The sequence below is a fragment of the Ornithorhynchus anatinus genome, chromosome 1 (assembly GCF_004115215.2).
Source record: "Ornithorhynchus anatinus isolate Pmale09 chromosome 1, mOrnAna1.pri.v4, whole genome shotgun sequence".
In the NCBI taxonomy this organism is placed as follows: Eukaryota; Metazoa; Chordata; class Mammalia; order Monotremata; family Ornithorhynchidae; genus Ornithorhynchus; species Ornithorhynchus anatinus.
Genome location: NC_041728.1, coordinates 174,020,187 through 174,040,577, shown reverse-complemented (window position 1 = coordinate 174,040,577; position 20,391 = coordinate 174,020,187). Strand labels below are relative to the sequence as shown.

Genomic DNA, 20,391 nt, shown 5'->3' with positions numbered 1-20,391 from the left:
TTAGCATATACTAAGCACTTAATAGATTCCATAATGATCATGACCTGTCCAGAAGAAAAGTAACTATATCTCATTCTGACTTTACCTGCTTTAGTCCTAAATCCAACATGGCTCAATCCTCTGATTTGATCTAAATCCAAATGAAGAATCTATTTAAGTTTCATCATTATTCAAAGATGACTAACAAAATGGGTGAATGCACAATTCTTTGCAGAGAGTTTCACCTCTTTGTGCCTCAACTACTTCATCTCTAAAATGGGGACGATTCATTCAATAGTATTTATTGAGTGCTTACTATGTGCAGAGCACTGTACGAAGCGCTTGGAATGTACAATTTGGCAACTGATAGAGACAATCCCTGCTCAATGATGGGCTCACAGTCTAAATGAGGGGAGACAGCAAAGCCAAACAGGACAAAGGAAAACAAGACAACATCATCAAGATAAATGTGTGTCTTACAATAATAATAATAATGATGATGGTATTCGTTAAGCACTTAACTATGTGCCAGGCACTGTACTAAGTGCTGGGGTGAAAAAAGCAGATCAGGTTGGACACAGTCCCTGTCCCACGTGGGGCTCACAGTCTGTATCCCCATTTTACAGATGAGGTAACTGAGGCCCAGAGAAATGAAGTGACTTGCCCAAGAACACACAGCAGACAAGCAGCAGGGCTGGGATTAGACTCCATGACTGTCTCCCAGCCCCATGCTCAATGGCTGACAAACCTCAACTTGATACTTCAGGGCAGAGCACAATCTGCGAACATACCTACATCCATAACTGTAATTAATTTATTTATATTAATGTCTGCCCCCCCCAGACTGTAAGCTCACTGTGGGCAGGGAATGCATCTGTTTAATATTGTATTATACTCTCCCGAGCATCCGGTATAGTGTCTGCATATAGTAAGGGCTCGATACCTACTGTTGACTAACTGACTGATTAAAGGAGTTGGTTGTAGTGATGTTCAGAGTCACTCAAGAGTGAGTACACTCTGCCATCCAAGTCAGCCGCATTGGTGCTGGGACATGGAGTAGTGAACATAGGTAGAGCGCCATAACTATTCTGAAAGCCAGGATGCTGGCTGCTGAGGTCTTCTTGGCTGCCCATGCTTGCCATCCATTTTTCAGGATTCCTGTTGGGCAGGTCCTCCACAAGGATTGGCTAAGGTGACTCAATGCTGATTTTCACCCCTCTATGCAACATGGTCTAGAGGATAGAGCACAGGTCTGGGAGTCAGAAGGACCTGGGTTCTAATCCTGGTTCTGCCATGTGCCTGCTGTGTGACCTTGGGCAGGTTGCTTCACTTCTCTGCGCCTCAGTTCCCTCATCTGTAAAATGGAGATTAAGACTGTGAGCCCCATGTGGGACAGGGATGGTGTCCAAACTAATTAGATTGCATCAACCCCAATGCCTTGAAGAGTGCTTGACCCATTGTAACTGCTCAACCAATATTATTATTAAGAGTGCCAGCGCAACACAATTTCCATCAAGACACAGTTTCAAGAGTTGGGTCCTTTTCAATGTCATCAGTCAGTGGTATGTATTGAGATCTTATTGTTTGCAGAAGAGTAAGCTCTTCGGAGAAGACAACAGAACAGAATTAGCTGACGTGTTCCCTTCCCTCACTGATAATTCATTAAGAATTTTCAAAATGCATACACTGCATTAATCACAGACAGTCTTTATCCCATTTGAGGCTCACAGTCAGAATTTTTTTTTAAATTCTATCAGTGAAGCACTTAATATGTGCAAGGCACTGTACTGAACACTTGTCTTGTCTTTTGCCATCAAATCGTCTCCAACCCATAGCAACGCCCTCCCTCCCAGACCACCTCACTTCCATCTGCAATAGTTCTGGTAGTGCACCCAGAATGTTTTCTTAGTAAAAATCTGGCAGTGGTTTACCACTGCCTCCTTCCATGCAATAAACTTGAGTCTCCACCCTCAACTCTTCCCCCATTGTCCTGCTGCCCAGCACAGGGGAGTTTACACTTGTAGCAGATTGCCTTCCATACACTAGCCACTGCCCAAGCTAGGAATGGAATGGATATGCTTCTGCTTGACCCTCCCATAGTCAAGACTGGTAGAGTACTGGAAACTCTCCAGGTGTGACCCTGAAAGGGGAGGTACTAAGCACTAGGGTAAATAAAAGCCAATCATATAGGACACAATCCATGTCCAACATGGGGCTCACAATCAATCCCCATTTTACAGATAGGTAACTAAGGCACAGAAAAGTCACTTGATTCACCTAAGGTCACACAACAGACAAGTGCAGATCTGGGATTAGAGTCTCGGTCCATCTGATTCTCAGGCACTGGCTCTATCCTGTTTTTCACATATGATAAGGAAACTGAAAACCAGGAAGGTTAAGTGAGGTGCCCAAGATCACACAGCAGATCAGTGGCAGGGCTGGGACTTAGAAACTTGGTCTCCTGCTTCAGTCCCCTGTCAGTCAGTCAGTCAGTCAATAGTATTTCTTGACTGCTTTCTCTGTGCAGAACACTGGACTAAGCATTTGGGAGGGTACAGTCCAACCATATAACAGACACATTCCCTGCATACGACTCCTGGGTTTACTACTAGGCAACTCTTGTTGCAACCCATTTAAACAACTCCAGTGGTTGCCTATCAACCTCCACTCCAAACAAAAACTCCTCACTCTAGGCTTCAAGGCTCTACATCACCTTGCCCCTTCCTACCTCTCCTCCCTTCTCTCTTTCTACCCCCCACCCCGCATGCTCTGCTCCTCTGCCGCCCACCTCCTCACTGTCCCTCGGTCTCACCTATCCCGCTGTCGACCCCTGGGCCACGTCCTCCCGCGGTCCTGGAACGCCCTCCCTCCTCACCTCCGCCAAACTGATTCTCTTCCCCTCTTCAAAACCCTACTTAAAAATCACCTCCTCCAAGAGGCCTTCCCAGACTGAGCTCCTCTTCTCCCTCTACTCCCCCTACCACCCCCCTTCACCTCTCCGCAGCTAAACCCTCTTTTCCCCCTTTCCCTCTGCTCCTTCCCCTCTCCCTTCCCATCCCCTCAGCACTGTACTCGTCCGCTCAACTGTATATATTTCCATTACCCTATTTATTTTGTTAATGAAATGTACATCGCCTTGATTCTATTTAGTTGCCATTGTTTTTACGAGATGTTCTTCCCCTTGTCTTTATTTATTGCCATTGTTCTTGTCTGTCCGTCTCCCCCGATTAGACCGTAAGCCCGTCAAACGGCAGGGACTGTCTCTAACTGTTGCCGACTTGTTCATTCCAAGCACTTAGTACAGTGCTCTGCACATAGTAAGCGCTCAATAAATACTATTGAATGAATGAATGAATGAATGACTGGGTGTGAACACAAGAGAAGGTATTATAACTCTAAATCTGCCCAACATTGAACCCATTCTCCTGCCTCTTTGGCAACTTTTTCCCAAATTCCTTCCCTAAATGTACTAAAGCCTAACCTTTTATTAAAGAGGAAATATAGAGAAGATACCACTGTATCTCCTGTTGTCACTTAAAAGCTGGTGATGGTTGGCCAGATGGGATTTTACACCATCCCATTGGATGATCACACTGTTATAATGCACTCCCAAAGTTTGAGAAATTAGCAGATACTGAGATTTTTCTCATGGTTCATGTCAGCTAAGAAAACCAAACTCCAAGCCTATACAACATACGGACAAAATGTCTGCCCTCTGAAGGCAATAATTATCATAATCTTCTATTTAAATAAAAGAACTTCTTATGCCTATTATTATGAGCCAGTGGTCTGTAAAATTAAACTTTTTTTTAAAAAGCCATTTGTGTATTAGAGAAGAAAATAAATAAATTGCCCTATGAACAACTAAAAATGTACTCAGGCTAAGATCATATTTGTCTAGTTTCTGGCCAGTGTGAAAAACAAGCTTTATAATTGAAATTGTCATAGGATTTTACTTATGGCAGTACTTAGCCGAGGTGGTGTTAGTAATGAAGGCGCTCACAAGCTTAAAGAGCGGCTCTTAAGAAAGAGCTTGATTTTCACTGCAACTCAAATAGTTCTGGAAGAGGAAAGGAAGGCATTCAGGAAGACACTGGGTATAGTTTTTAAGTCATAGCAGTGATCTATAGTGTTAAATTGAAAGTTCTTCTATTTCATTACAAGCTACTTCATTGGACTGCAAGCTCTCTGAGGGCAAGGAAGAAGTCTTTTCATTTGACTATGGCCAGAGAAGGGTCAATTCTATATTTTCATGGATACTGTGTGCAAGAAATTATCTCTCAAAAACACTAACAGTCAATCAATCATAGCTATTGAGGGCTTACTATGGGCAGAGTATTGGAACATACTCATGGATGCAGTCTCACCCAAGAAACGCATCATTTTGGAGATAATAATAATAATAATATTTGTGGTATTTTTAAGCACTTTCTATGTGCCAAGTACTGTATTAAGCACTGGGGTAGACAGAAGCAAATCACGTTTGATGCCATCCCTGTCCCACGCGGGGCTTGCAGTCTCAATCCCCATATTACAGATGAGGTAACTGAGGCACAGAGAAGTGAAGTGGCTTACCCAAGGTCACACAGCAGACATAATAATAATTATGGTATTTGTTCATTCATTCATTCATTCATTCAATAGTATTTATTGAGCGCTTACTATGTGCAGAGCACTGTACTAAGCACTTGGGATGAACAAGTTGGCAACAGATAGAGACAGTCCCTGCCGTTTGACAGGCTTACGGTCTAATCGGGGGAGACGGACAGACAAGAACAATGGCAATAAATAGAGTCGAGGGGAAGAACATCTCGTAAAAACAATGGCAACTAAATAGAATCAAGGCGATGTACAATTCATTAACAAAATAAATAGGGTAACGAAAATATATACAGTTGAGCGGACGAGTACAGTGCTGTGGGGATGGGAAGGGAGAGGAGGAGGAGCAGAGGGAAAAGGGGAAAAAGAGGGTTGAGCTGCGGAGAGGTAAAGGGGGGATGGCAGAGGGAGTAGAGGGAGAAGAGGAGCTCAGTCTGGGAAGGCCTCTTGGAGGAGGTGAGTTTTAAGTAGGGTTTTGAAGAGGGAAAGAGAATCAGTTTGGCGGAGGTGAGGAGGGAAAGAGCTTACTATGTGCCAAGCACTGTTCTAAGCGGTGCAGTAGATACAAGGTAATCAGGTTGTCCCACGTGGGGCTCACAGTCTTAATCCCCATTTTAAAGATGAGGGAACTGAGGCCCAGAGAAGTGAAGTGAGTTAACCAAGGTCACATAGGAGACAAGTGGTAGAGTCAGAATTAGAACCCATGACCTTCTGATTCCCAGGCCTATGCTCTATCCACAAACCCTGCTGCTCCCAAAAGGCAACAATAGTGTTCTTTATTTGCCCAAGTGCTTAATCCAGTGTTCTGCACATATTAAGCACTTAATAAATACTGATTGATTGATGGGGTCATGCAAAGTTTAGTTCCATTTTCAAATTGAGTACAATGCATACTGAAAAGGCCATTTTTTTTCAGGCTAGGGGCTTCAGGTTTCATGAAACCTCTCTCGATCTGAAAACAAAAAGGAAAACTTTGCCCAACATCCATCTACCTCCTCTCATAGGCTGAGATTCAATTATAAAAGATCCATCTGTGGCTCAGGAAGATGTGCAGAAGTTAATGGATGATTTTGCAGAATCAGCTCAGCATTGTGAAGTGATACACGTCTGAGAACTGAAGTCCTATTCCACTGGAGAATTCCTATAGACATCGAGAGAATTTCTTTGGCCCTCCTCCCTTCCCCACTTATGCTGCCCCCGCAGAACTGGAACTCCCCCCTCCCAACCCAGAAGACCATAGCTTTCCCTATCTTCAAAGTCCTTCTCAAATTCCACCTCCTTCAATCAATATTGTTTATTGAGTGCCCACTGTTTGCAGAGTGCTTGTATGAAGCGATTGGGAGAGTAAAATACAGCAGAATTGGGCGAGAGTTCCTTTAGTAAACTTTCTCCAAATAATTAATCAATAGTTAATCTCCCATGAGTAATCAATAATATTTACTGAGTTCTTATTGGGTGCAGAACACTGTCTTACTATGCTAAATTCTTCACAGATGCCTTTATTCTTTATAAAGAGAAGCAGCGTACCTTAACGGAAAGAGCTGGGAGTCAGAAGGTCCTAGGTTCTAATCCCAGCTCCTCCACTAGTCTGCTGTGTGACCTTGGGCAAGTCACTTAATTTCTCTGTGCCTCAGTTACTTCATCTGTAAAATGGGGATTAAGACTGAGAGCCCCACGTGGGACAAACTGATTATCCTGTATCTGCCCCAGATTCATAGTAAGTGCTTAACAAATACCAACATTATTTTAGAACAGTGCTTGACGGATATGGTCAACAAATACCATTATCATTATTATTATTATTGTAATATAAATTGCATTTGTTAAACGCTTACTATGTGCAAAGCACTGTTCTAAGCGCTGGGGAGGATACAAGATGATCAGGTTGTCCCACATGGGGCTCACAGTCTTAATCCTTATTTTACAGATGGGGTAACTGAGGCACAGAGAAGTTATGTGACTTGCCCAAAGTCACACAGCTGACAAGTGGCTGAGCCAGAATTTGAAGACACGACCTATGACTCCCAAGCCCAGGCTCTTTCCACTGAGCCACTCTGCTTCTTCTTATTATAATTATAATAACGTCCTCTCCCTGTGGCTTCCCTATACCCCCTTCTCCTCAAGCCCCAAAGCTTCATCCAATGGCTCCTACTCTACCCTAATCCTCCTCGACCTCTCAGCTGCCTTTGACACTGTTGACCATCCCCTTCTCCTCCATACTTTATCTCACCTTGGCTTCACGGACTCCGTCCTCTCCTGGTTCTCCTTTTATCTTTCTGGCCATTCATTCTCGGTCTCTTTTGTGGGCTCCTCCTCCCCCTTTCATCCCCTAACTGTAGGGGTTCCTCAAGGGTCAGTTCTTGGCCCTCTTCTGTTCTCCACTTACACTCACTCCCAACTATCATCTCTACTCAGATGACACAAAAATCTACACATCCTCCCCTCTTCTCTCCTCCCCTCTTCAGGCTCGTCTCTCCTCCTGCCTCCAGGACATCTCCACTTGGATGTCTGCCCGCCACCTAAAACTCAACATGTTCAAAACTGAGCTCCTTATCTTCCCTCCCAATCCCTATCACCTTCCTGACTTCCCTGTCACTGTGGACGGCACGACCATCCTTCCCGTCTCACAAGCCTGCAACCTGGGTGTCTTCCTTGACTCAGCTCTCATTCACCCCACACATCCAATCTGTCACCAATGCCTGCCGGTCTCACCTTTACAATGTCACCAAGATCCGCCCTTTCCTCTCCACCCAAACGGCTACCTTACTGCTACAGGCTCTAGTAATATCCCGGCTAGATTACTGTGTCAGCCTTCTCTCTGACCTCCCTTCCTCCTGTCTCTCCCCACTCCAGTCTTTTCTTCATTCTGCTGTCCGGATCATCTTCCTGCAGAAACGCTCTGGGCATGTCACTCCCCTCCTTAAAATCCTCCAGTGGTTACTTATCAACCTCTGCACAAAACAAAAACTCCTCACTCTTGGCTTCAAGGTTCTCCATCACCTTGCCCCCTTCTACCTCACTTCACCTCTCTTTCCATTGCCTATCCCACATGCTCTGCTCCTCGGCCGCTCACCTCCTCATCGTACCCTGTTCACGCCTATCCAGCCGTCAACCTCTGGCCCATATCCTAACGCTGTCCTGGAATGCCCTCCCTCCTCACCTCCGCCAAACTCTCTTCCCCTCTTCAAAGATCCACTGAGAGCTCACCTCCTCCAAGAGGCCTTCTGAGAGTGAGCTACCCCCTTTTCTCTCTACTCCCCCTCTACTCCTTCCCCCTCCCCTTTCACATTCCCTCAGCTAAGCCCCCTTTCCCTTTGCTCCTCCCCCTCTCTCTTCCCCTCCCCTCATCACTGTGCTCATTTGTATATATTTTGTATTATCCTATTTATTTTTTTAATGAGGTGTACATCCCCTTGATTCTATTTATTGTGATAACGTTGTCTTGTTTTTGTTTCGTTCTGTTTTGCTCTGCCATCTGTTTCCCCTGATTACACTGTGAGCCCATCATTGGGCCGGGATTGTCTCTGTTGTCGAATTGTACATTCCAAGTGCTTAGTACAGTGCTCTGCTCTTAGTAAGTGCTCAATAAATACTATTGAATGAACAAATTCATCATTTACCCTCATACCTCCAGCCTGGCTCAGACCCACATAATCCTACCCAAACAATGCCCCCTGACAATCACATCTCTTTCTGCCTAATGAAATGAGGCCAGGATTGAGAGACAGGAGATCTGGATACCTGGGTTCTGAAATCAACTCTTACACTTGTCTCTTGTGAGCCCTTGGGCAAGTCATGTAACATCTATGAGCATCAGTTTCCGCATCTGTCAAATGAGAATTCCATACCTGCTCTCCCTCCCCTAAGTGGGACACAGAGCTTATTCTACCTTCATTCATTCATTCAATCATATTTATTGAGTGCTTACTTGGTGCAGAGCACTGTACTAAGTGCTTGGAAAGCACAATTCTGGAACAAATAGAGACAATCCCTGCCCACAAAGGGCTCATAGCCTAGAAGGCGGAGACAGACAACAAAACAAATAGACAGGCATCAGTAGCATACCTGATTATCTTGTATCACCCCATTTACTTAATACGGTGTTGACATATAGTAAGTGCTTCATAAATAGAACAATTCTTATTTTATCACTATTATTAGCATTATTATTATTATAAATCCTATGCTAGATTTAAGAAATGGGCATAAAAGAGTTTAGAATTTGAGCCCCATGTGGGTTCTTTTTTTAATGGCATTTGTTAAGTGCTTACTATGTGCCATGCACTGTTCTAAGCTCTAGGGTAGATACGAGTTAATTAAGTTGGACACAATCCCTGTCCCCAAAGGGGCTCACAGTCTTAATCCTTATTTTACAGATGAGGTAGGTGAGGCACAGAGAAGTTAAATTATTTACCTAAGGTCACTCAGTAGACATGTGGTGGAGTGGGATTGGAACTCAGGTCCTGCTGACTCCTAAGCCTGTGCTCTATGTACTAGAAAATGCTGCTTAGCAATGAGCACAATGAGGGTAGACAGGCAGGGGAAAGCACGCTGTGAAGCACACACAAAAATTCTACATTTAAAGCCCATCCTTAGCCAAAAGGATCATGGCAGACGGTAATCTATCAGCAGGCCACTGACCGGAAGACGGTTGCCAGAATAGCTGCCTCAGTAATGGTTTTGGTCTTTACTGCCCACGTTAGCCAGCTATTTTCAGGATTCCTGCAGACCTTCTCCACTGCATAAGGTAATCTAGGTAACTGTTGGGTCAGAATCAATCAAACTAAATCAATCAAAGGTATTAATGGAGCACTTAATAAGAAGAAGAAGAATAATGATGCTATTTGTAAAGCACTTACTCTATAATAATAATAATGTTGGTATTTGTTAAACGCTTACTATGCACAGAGCACTGTTCTAAGCGCTGAGGTAGATACAGGGTAATCAGGTTGTCCCACATGAGGCTCAAAGTCTTCATCTCCATTTTACAGATGAGGGAACTGAAGCATAGAGAAGTAAAGTGACTTGCCCACAGTCACACAGCTGACAGGTGGTAGAGCTGGGATTCAAACCCATGACCTCTGGCTCCCAAGCCCGTGCTCTTTCCACTAAGTGCTGGGGTAGATACAAGCTAATCAGGTTGGACACAGTCCCTGTCCCACAGTCTTAATCCCCATTTTACAGATGAGGTAACTGAGGCTCAGAAAGTGATGTGATTTTCCCAAGGTCACACAGCAGACAAGTGGCAGAGCTGGAATAGGAACCCAGGTACCTTCTGACTCCCAGGCCTGTGCTCTAACCCCTAGGCAATTCATCTTCCCCACTAGCCCATGCTGCTCCACAGAGCATTGAATTAACTGCTGGGAGAGTACAATACAACGGAGTTGGTAAGGCATATCCCCTGCCTGCAAGGAGTTTACAGTCAGAAGCCCTGAAGCCCTCAATGCTGCTAGCATAGCTCAGTCAAGCACTCCATGACTTTGAACTGGTTTATCACCCCCATACTGGTGAGGTGGCAATTTGGCAGTGGGAGTGAGGCATGGAGCCTCACATAATATGGCAGTGCTCAGCGAATACCAGAGTTAGAACCCTATAACTCTGACCTGGAGCAAGTTACTTGCCAACCTGAAAACTCCAACTTCTACTCTGTCTCCCACTCCCTACCTAAATTTATCTCATGAATCCTGTAAATCAATCAATCCATCATGTTTATTGAGCACTTGAAGTGCGCAGAACACTGTATTGAGTACTTGGGAGAGTACAAGATAATATAATAGACACATTCTCTGTCCACATCATGAGAGAGTGATATGAAAGTGAAAATGACCTAGTTTTTTTGTATATGTTATGCTTGTAAAGTGCTTCCTAAGTGCCTGGCACTGGTCTATGTATTGGAGTATATACAAACTAGTCAGGTTGGACACAGTCCATGTCTCGTATGGAACTCAAAATCTTAATCCCTTTCATGGATGAGGCAACGGAGAGGGCCAGAGAAGTGAAGTGACACTCCCAGGGTGACAGCAGACAAGTGGCAGTGCCAGGATTAGGAACCAGGTCCTTCTGACTTCCAGAATCAGGGGACCTGGGAGCTAACTCTGGCACTTGCCTGTAGTGTGATCTTTTGCAAGTCACTTCACCTTTTGGGTCTCAGCTTCCTCAACTGTAAAATAGAGTTGAAATACCTGTTTGGCCTCCCCATAAGATTTCGAGTCCCACATGAGCCAATGACTGCATCTGACTATATTGTATTTGCTCCGATTGTTACACAGTAAGTGCTTCACTAGTATCACAATTATCATCATTACTGTTGACAAAACTGCAGCTAGGAAAGATGCCATACAGGCCTGGGAGTCAGAGAACCTGGGTTCTAATCCCTCCTCTATCAATTGCTTGCTGTGTAACCTTAAGCAAGTCATTAAACTTATCTGTGCCTCAATTACCTCATCAGTAAAATGGGGATTAAATCCTACTCCCTCCTAGTTAGACTGTGAGTCTTATGTGGGACAGGCACCCATAATCTAGGGTGATCCACAGTGCCCCATGCTACCTGTTTGGATATAGATTTTTGGGGGGAGCGGGAATTTGTGAAGCTCAGAATAGACCAAAACAAGCTGACCCCCTTAAAATACTGGATAGAATCTCTAGCTTGTCCACTGACATTATTTCAAATGGCAAACAATAGATCACATCCAAATTTGGCTGGTAGCTCTGGACTCAGACCAGTAAAAGAAAACCTTTCCCTACCACTGAGATCTCTCTGCTCCCTGCTGAAGATCAAATTGTTGATCTTAAAAATGTGGTACCCCAAAGCAGAGGTGTAGAAGAGAAATGGGGGGTCTGCAGAGCAGCTGTTCCTGCTATAGCTTTGACAGCGCTCTGTTGCATCGCAACAGGCAGAGAATGACAGAATTCATGGATTGGAAAGTGAGAGTCTAATGTATGATCATTAGGGTGGTATTTGCTAAGTGTTGACTATGTGCCATGCACTGTACTAAGCACTGAGGTGGATTCAAGCAAATTGAGTTGGACACAGTCTCTCTCCCATCTGGGACTCACAGCTTTAATTCCCATTTTACAGATGAGGTAACTGAGACACAAAGAAATGACTCACTCAAGGTCATACAGCAGGCAAGTGGTGGAGCCAGGATTAGAAACCAGGACCTTCTGACTACCAGGCATGTACTCTATCCACTATGACATGCTGCCTCTCCAAGAGCTTTCTCTAAGAATATAAGCTTTCAAAATTCCCCAGACCAGCAGGCTTGCTGCACATATCCAGGAAGCTACAGCTATCAGGTTTGGGTGGGATATGATATCGTCAGGGAAGAGAATAGAAGAAAGCAAAAAAGGTCAATACATGACCAATCGCCTCGGAGATACATAATGCAATTTCCATGAGAATCTTTTCAAACTTGAGTGAGACAGATACTATTTACACAAAAAAGCCTCCAAAAAAAGAAAAGGCGAAAAACTGAAAGTCTACCCTGTTCAACTGCTTGACAGTTAAATCATTTTTTATTGAATTTGGGTTTCATGGATCATTAAAAAACTGGAGGCAGAATTCCAAGAGATTCTTTGGACTAATGAGTCCTCTGCAAATTGTTTTCTTACAGATTTCTTGATCTCTTTTGGATCTGCACAAGAACCCCTGGTTTACAGCATTTCCCTTCCAATAACAACAACAACAAGAAACCAGTGGTTTTAATTGAATAAAATGTATTCCCATTATTACAGGATGCTAGTCTTAACTACCTCCTTAATCCATTTTTGCAACCGATATGGACGTAATGATATCGATCAAAATAGGACAGACTCCCACATTATTACTCCACATCCATCTAGTAACCTCTGTCTGCTCTTTCGTGGGCATAATATACTCAGTAAGCACAAATAAGGAGTTAATGATCTGTAAGGTTTTGAGGGTACAAATCTGAACATGGGCACATGAGACATCTTATGCTCTTTCTCGTTTCTGTTACATGGGTAGATTAGAGGTCCGTGACAATGGATAGAAAGATCTGATACTAATCAACTCAATCAGTCTTTTTTTTTAATGGTATGTGCTAGTAATTATGGTATTTGTTAAGTGCTTACTATGTCCCAAGCACCATTCTAGGTGCAGGGGAAAATACAGTGAGGTATATGTATTATGAGGTATTATGAGGTAGGCCACAGTCCCTGTACCCTATAAGGCTCACAGTCTAACTAGGAGGGAGTAGGATTAATCCCCATTTTACAGATGAGATAACTGAGACACAGATAAGTTTAATGACTTGCTCAAGGTCATACAGTAAACAATTGAGAGAGGAGGGATTAGAACCCAGGTTCTCTGACTCCCAGGCCTGTGCTCTTTCCACTAAGCGCTTATTATGTGCCAGTTATTCTACTAAACACTGGAGTAGATACAAGCTAATCACGTTAGACATAGTCCGTGTCCCACATGGTGTTCACAGTTTAAACCCCCATTTTAGAGATGAGGCACAGAGAAGTTAAGTGACTGACCCAGGGTCACAGAGCAGGCCAGTGGAGGAGCTAGGATTAGAACCCAGATCCTTCTGACTTCCAGGCCTGGTCTCTATCCATTAAGCTACATTGCTTCTCAATCAATCAGTGAGCACCAGCATGACCTAGTGGATTTGGGTTCTTTCTAATCACAGCTCTGCCACTTGTCAGATGTGCTACCCTGAGCAAGTCATTTAGTTTTTCTGTGCCTCAATTCACTCATCTGCAAAATGGGGATTCAATACCTCTTCTCACTCCTACTTAACCTGTGAGTCCTGTGTGGGAGCTGATTATCTTGTATCTACCCAGTGAACAGAGTGCTTGGCATATAGTAAGCACTCAGATACCACAATTATCATTCTTTTCAGATCACACTGCTTCTCGGAAGAAGTGAATGAGTCAGGAGAGGAGAGACCAAAAGAGTCATTTTTATCTTTTTTTCCCTCTTTATTTTTTCCCATCTGGTGGCTGATTCACTTTAATTGCCAAGTTGCTTGGCATGGAAAAAGTATTAGCGAATTGTGAGGAGGCAGGGGAGATCTAAGGGAATGGAATCCTGGAAGGATGAATGCAGTTTTCTCAAATTATCTTCATTAAAGTTAAGATTAGATTCAGAGGCCATTTTAGCCTTGGGTAAAGAGTGTTTCAGTATTAACTGTCGTCCACTTAGGAATTAGAAACGGAGGAGCTACTTCTGAAAAGCCGTATGCTTACTCCCATCCAAACACCCAAGAGTCACAACTTTTTCTTGCATTTCACCTCTGGAAGGCTTGCTGACACAATACACCGCAACTTAATTATTGAAATACCCAGACTCTGATAGCCTCCATCCTAGAGTTATAATCAAATCCGAGATATAAGGATGGAACTCAGTGGGCTAATGATGGCTTAGCCCACCACATTCTTCTTAGGCCCCGGGTACTGAAGTTGTTCTTCTCTATTAAAGAGTAAAGTAGATTTGCCATTTGCTCTTCCCCATAAAACAAGAAAAAACAACCTAGCCAGCTTAACACCGTTTCAACTCAAATGTAAAATTCAATTCAGTCAGGGACTAGCCTGAATCATTAATAAAGTACGCAAAATTAAAAGGCAAAATCAAGCTCATATTAACTGACCTTCAGAGTAAACCAACAATCTACGGAGAAGCCATTAAAAGAAATTTATACTTACTTTATTTCATGGGTAACATCACCCCTTTTATACCATACCTCTCAGTCCAATGGAAATGCAGTGGATATTATCTCCGATTAGTCAAGAAAAGGGGGAAAGTGTTCTGCATTCAGTTCTAGCATAATCCTTAATTAGAACTCCTCTAATGATGAATTATCATTCCAGTTATTATTGGAAAATATTAGTAAATTGGGAAGCTAATGTGCTTCATTCAGTAACTTTAGAGAAAAATTTGAGTAAGCCAGCAATGCAGCTGATTTGCCTTCATGTTTCATTGGCTGGTTCTGCTTTGACTGGCTTGTTCTGCTAACCAAAGGGACAGTTGTATGACATTTAATCTATGCAGTTTTATTTTGCCTGGTGAGAGAAGCAGCGAATCTGGCACAAAGAGCAGAAAGAGCACACAGAGGCACAAGTGAACTACATGTGAGAACAGAGTTTTGCTGAAGAGAAGCAGCTTGGCTCAGGGGCAAGAGCCTGGGCTTGGAGGTCAGAGGTCATGGGTTCTAATCTTGGCTCTGCTGTGTGACTTTGGGCAAGTCACTTCACTTCTCTGTGCCTCAGTTACCTCATCTGCAAAATGGGGATGAAGACTGTGAGCCCCAGGTGGGACAACCTGATCACCTTGTATCCCCCCCCAACGTTTAGAACAGTGTTTTACACATAGTAAGCACTTAACAAATACCATCATTATAATCAGGAGCACACACCAAAACTCTCAAGGCCAATTTTGTCCAACTTCGCTTTCAAATAGAAATGGTGTCGGTGAATGTCAAGGCAGAGATATTCATATGATATATTATTCAGCACATTTTTTTAATGGACAGAAGGTCTTTCAGGCAATCAATACCATTTTCTCTCTAGCTGCCTTCTTTGATGCCTGTTTGGAGTACACAAGAGAAAAGTCTTGAAGTTTTGCCCAGAAATCTGAAGTAAGCAAGCCAGGGTGAGTGGGAATGATTGCTTTTGGAGCTTTCCATGGCAAATGGGGTGAAATGTTATCAGTGACAAAATGGTAGGGTTGGTATGAATTATGTTTTGTCGATGCCACTGGCCAATATCACCAGATGGCTGCCTTTCTCATTACAGTGTTCGATATTATTAAAAATAATCATATCTCATGTTCAGATAGGCTCAATTTCCCAAGGATCCCAAATTATTTTGCTGAGCAAATATTTAATATGGTAGCACTGGCAGAAGAAGTATCCACTGACAATCTGGATCAGAGTGTAACAGACACTCCTGAACAACTAATTAGAGCAGAAAGAGAAGAACACCCCTGTAACCAATTGAAATGATGGAGGTGTTGCCAACTAAGCTGACTATAATTCTCCCAAAGTGGTTTGTTCCAGACTCTGGGAATATGCTCAACTCCACTGCTTCTCCATCCCTAATACCCAAACGGTGACTATCTCTGACTCTCTATAAAGCCTAAACATGTTCCAATCAGAGGAGGAAATGGTGGGGAACAAGAGGGAATAGAACCTCATCAATATGTAAATTGTTTCATAGGGAACAGGTCAGTTCACAGCAGCTCATTCAGGTCTCCAGGGGAAACATTTTCCTTCTAGCCTCTGGTTCCCAACCCAGTTGTCCTGAATTGGGATTATGAACAAATGGGAAATTACACTGTGAACCTAAAAATATTTTTTAGAGGATAAGTGATAAATAAAACTTTGCTAATTCAGGGTCACCTGTTGATAGCTTAATCCTTTTACAGGCATTGTGCTTAGAACAGCGCTTTGCACATAGTAAGCACTTAACAAATATCAACATCATCATCATCAAGTAAGCTTTACTGTGAATAGGATACTTGCAATCAATGAATCGATCTTTGGTATTTAGTGAGCACTTACCATGGGCCGAGCACTGGACTAAACACTTAAAAGATTATTGGTAAATACATACTGTAAGCCTCTGGAGGGTAAGAATCATGTCATGTATTTCTATACTCCTAGGACCTGTTTTAAGAGACTTCCTTCTTGCCAAACCTAGTGGCTTCTACTCCATCCTCATCCTCATCAAACCTTCTGCTGCCTTTGACATTGTGGACCACCTCTTTCTCCTGGAAACACTAACCTTAATGTCACCTCCTGGTTCTCCTCCTGAGTTTCTAACTGCTCTTCTCATTCTCTTTTGTGGACTCCTCCTCTGCCTGTGGGGGTTCCTCAAGACTCAGCTCTGGGTCCTATTCTATTGTCCATATACACCCACCCTCTTGGAGAACTCTTTCTCTACCATAAATGCAATTACCATCTCTTTGCAGATGATTCCCTAATTTATATCTCCAGCCCTGACCTCTCTCTTTCCCTGCAGTCTTGTATTTCCTTCTGCCTTCAGGACATTTCTACTTTGCTGTCCCACTGACTTCTCAAACTTAAACTGTCTAAAAGAGAACTCCTCATCTTCTCACCAAAACCCTGACTTCCACCTGTCATTCACATCACTATAGAGAGTATCACCATCCTCCCTGTCTCACAAGCCTGTATCCTTGACATTAGCCTCAACTCATCCTTCTCATTCAACTCACACCTTCGATCTGTCATGAAATCCTGTCAATTCTTTCTTCACAGCATCTCTGGAACCATCCATTCCTCTCCACCCAAATTGCTAGCATACTGATCCAAGCACTCATAATAATGTTGGCATTTGTTAAGTGCTTACTATGTGCAGAGCACTGTTCTAAGCGCTGGGGTAGATACAAGGTAATGAGGTTGTCCCACGTGAGGCTCACAGTCTTCATCCCCATTTTACAGATGAGGTCTCTGAGGCCCAGATAAGTTAAGTGACTTGCCCACAGTCACACAGCTGACAAGTGGCAGAGCTGGGATTCGAACCCACAACCTCTGACTTCCAAGCCCAGGCTCTTTCCACTGAGCGATGCTGCATCTCCTGCAGTGACTACTGCATTCTCCTCGTGGATCTCCCTGACTCCTGTCTCTCCTCTCTCCAGCCTACACTTCCTGCGGCTGCCTAGATGATTTTTATTTTAGAATTGTTAAGCTTAAACTATGTGCCAGGCACTATACTAAGGGTGGGGGTAGATACAAGCTAAGCAGATTGGACACAGTCCATGTTCCATGCGGGACTCACAGTCTTACTACCCATTACAGATGAGATAACGGAGGCAAGAGGAGTTATGTGACTTGCCCAAGGCCACACAGGAGAGAAGATGGGGAGTCAGGATTAAAACCCAGGGTCTTCTGGGTCCCAGGGCCATGTTTAATCCACTGTGCCATGCTGCATCTCTTTTTCAGATCATTTGTCTGAAAAATCACACATTCCTTATCTCTCCATTCTTCAAAAACCTCCAATAGTTACTCATCAATCAATGATGTAATCTATTTGTCGGCAATGTCTACCACCTCAGCTATATTGTACTGTCCAAATCGTTTAGGACAGTACTCTGAACACAGTAAAGGCTCAATAAATACACTGGTGGATTGATTGACAGAATTGTAGGTCCTTCAGTGGCCTTTTCAGACACACATGCACCTACAGGTGAATTTCACCATCAGTGGTGTCTCCTTTAAGCACAAATGAAAATCAATCAACCAAGCAATTGTATGTATTGAGTGCTTACGAGGTGCAGAGTACTGCACTAAACTCTTGGGAGAGTACAGTTAAATAAAGTTGGTAGACATGTTCCCTGCCTACAAGGAGCTTACATTCTAGAGGGGGAGACAGATATAAACACATAAATTACCAATACGTACATAAGTGCTGCGGGGCTGAGGGTGGGGTGAATACCAAATTCCTAGTGACAAGTTGGCACCAAAGGAGTGAAACATGAGGTTTGGGCTGTATTAAGATAACAGTGAGGTAAGGTAGGATGGGGCGAACTGGTGGAGTATTGAAAAGCCAATGGTAAGGAGTTTCTGATCCGGAGGTGGACGGGCAGCCATTGGAAGTTCTTGATGAGTGGAAAGCAATGGACTGAACTTTATTTAGAAAACTGACACAGGCAGCAGAGTGAAGCATGGACTGGAGTAGAGAGAGAAAAGAGGGAGGGAGTTCAGCAAGGAGGGAGGTGCAATAGACAAGGCAGAAAAGATTAAGTGCTTGGATTAATGTGGTAGCAGTTTGGAAGGGGAGGAAATGGTAGATTCTAATGATGTCATGAAGGTAGAACTGACAGGATTTAGTGATAGATTGAATATGTGAATTATATTTATTCATTCAATTGTATTTATTGAGCACTTACTGTGTGCAAAGCATTGTACTAAGTGCTTGGGAGATTACAATTCAAAGATAAACGACACATTCCCTGCCCACAACAAGTTTACAGTCTAGGGTGGGGGAGACAGATACAAATATAAATAAATTAATTACAGATATACATATAAGTGCTGTGTGGATGGGAAGGGGCGGATGAACAAAAGAAGCAAGTCAGAGTGATTCAGAAGGGAGTGGGAGAAGAGGAAAGTGGGGCTTATTCAGGCAAGGTCTCTTGAAGGAGATATGCCTTCAGTAAGGCTTTGAAAGGTAGGAAGAGTAATTGTCTGTCAGATTTGAGGAGAAGGAGGAGTTCCAAAGACAGGATACAGACAAGAGGTTGGCAGGGAGGTAGATGAGATTGAGATACAGTGAGAAGACTGGCATGAGAGGAGCGAAGTGTGCAGGCTGAGTTGTAGTAGGAGAGTAGTGAGGTGAGGTATGAGGGGGCAAGGTGATTGACTGTTTAAAAGCCAATGAGGAGTTTTTCTTTGATATGGAAGTGGATGGGCAACCACCGGAGTTTTCTGAGGAATGAATGGAGAAATATGACCTGAACGTTTCTGTAGAGAAATGATCTCATTATAAGAGAGAGATGAGTTAAGGACAAATGACAAGGTTATAGACTTTGAGATAGGGAGGCTCATGGTACTGTCTTCAGTGATGGGGAAAGACAGGAGAGGACAGGGTTTGGGTTTGGGATTGAGGGAGAGTTATTTTTAGGAAAGAGGATATGTAAAGCATTTGTGAAAACAGTGGGGAAGAAGTCAATGGAAAGTGAATGGTTGATGTTTCATTCATTCAATCAATAGCATTTATTGAGTGCTTACTGTGTGCAGAGAACGGTACTAAGCACCTGATGCCGGTAAAGGAGGGAAGAAGTGTGAGGCAAGTATTTTAACAAAGTATAAAGCGATGGTGTCAGAAGCTCAAGTGGAGGGGGTAAATTTAAAGGGGAGGCAAGAAATCTCTTCTTGAATACTGCTGGGAATACTGGGAGAGTTAGAGAGGGTGAAAGAGGAGGGGAAGACTGGAGAGGAGCACAAGAGGTGTTAGGGAGATGATGTCTGAAGTTACCAATTTTGTTAATAAAGTATGTGGTCAAGTCCTTAGAGAGAAAGAAATGATGGAGACAGGGGGACAGGAGCTTTGAAGAAGTTAAACATCTGGAACTAGAGTGATTAGAGCCAGTGGACCCAAATGGATACTTAATCTCATTCCATCAGTAGTCAATCAATGGTATTTTTTGAATATGTACTGTGCTTGTAACATTATGTATTCCCATTGTTTGGAATTTCTCAGATAACATTTTGGGAAAGCAGCATTCCTTTCATAGACCAGTTAAGCATCTATGACGAATTGGCCTCGTGGACAATACTGGGTCTTTTTTCCTCCCAGGAGCCAAGAAGGAACTGTCACTATTTCTGTAAATACCAAACTGTCCCACTTACTACTCAATCAATATGTGAGAGAAAAGCTGTTGAATGGCCAATATTACCTGCATGGTGATTTCACTTCTGTTCATGATGGTCGGTAAGCAACTGTACTGTGTGTTCCAGTGATCGAGTGTTAAATTAGCTGAGGAGTCCATTGAGATGATGAGAAGAGGCAAAATCCATTAGGTCTTCAGGCTGCTACCGGTGTAGGTGATTCTCCACCTAGGAGAAAAATGATTTTTGTTATGTTCATGGAACTTGTTTCTGATGATATTCTCAGTTCCTGTGTCACCTTTGCAAATTAATCTTAAAAATTTTCTTTCTAAAGTGCTCACACTTTTCCTCATCTGCAGATGCCACTAATAATATGCTGCAAATGGCAAGCTAGAAAAAGACAGGTAGTTTGGAAATGGTCCTCTCTCAACATTAAATAAGGAATTCTGCATCCAAGACAACCAAAGGGACCAAGACGATATGGAGTTAAATATCT

At 43.2% G+C, this 20,391-nt stretch overlaps 1 long non-coding RNA gene and 1 other non-coding gene across 2 annotated transcripts in view; both read right to left on the bottom strand.

Annotated features, from left to right (window-relative positions):
* The window catches only part of LOC114814685, a 50,275-nt gene extending 30,158 nt beyond the window's left edge, over positions 1-20,117 (bottom strand). The window contains exon 1 of the long non-coding RNA XR_003762463.2: positions 19,964-20,117. This is a non-coding gene — a long non-coding RNA (uncharacterized LOC114814685). The remainder of the gene's footprint in view (positions 1-19,963) is intronic.
* LOC114817486 lies at positions 1,996-2,129 on the bottom strand. The gene has a single exon (XR_003765347.1). It is a non-coding gene; the product is annotated as a small nucleolar RNA SNORA7 (small nucleolar RNA).
* Positions 20,118-20,391: the final 274 nt, after the last annotated feature.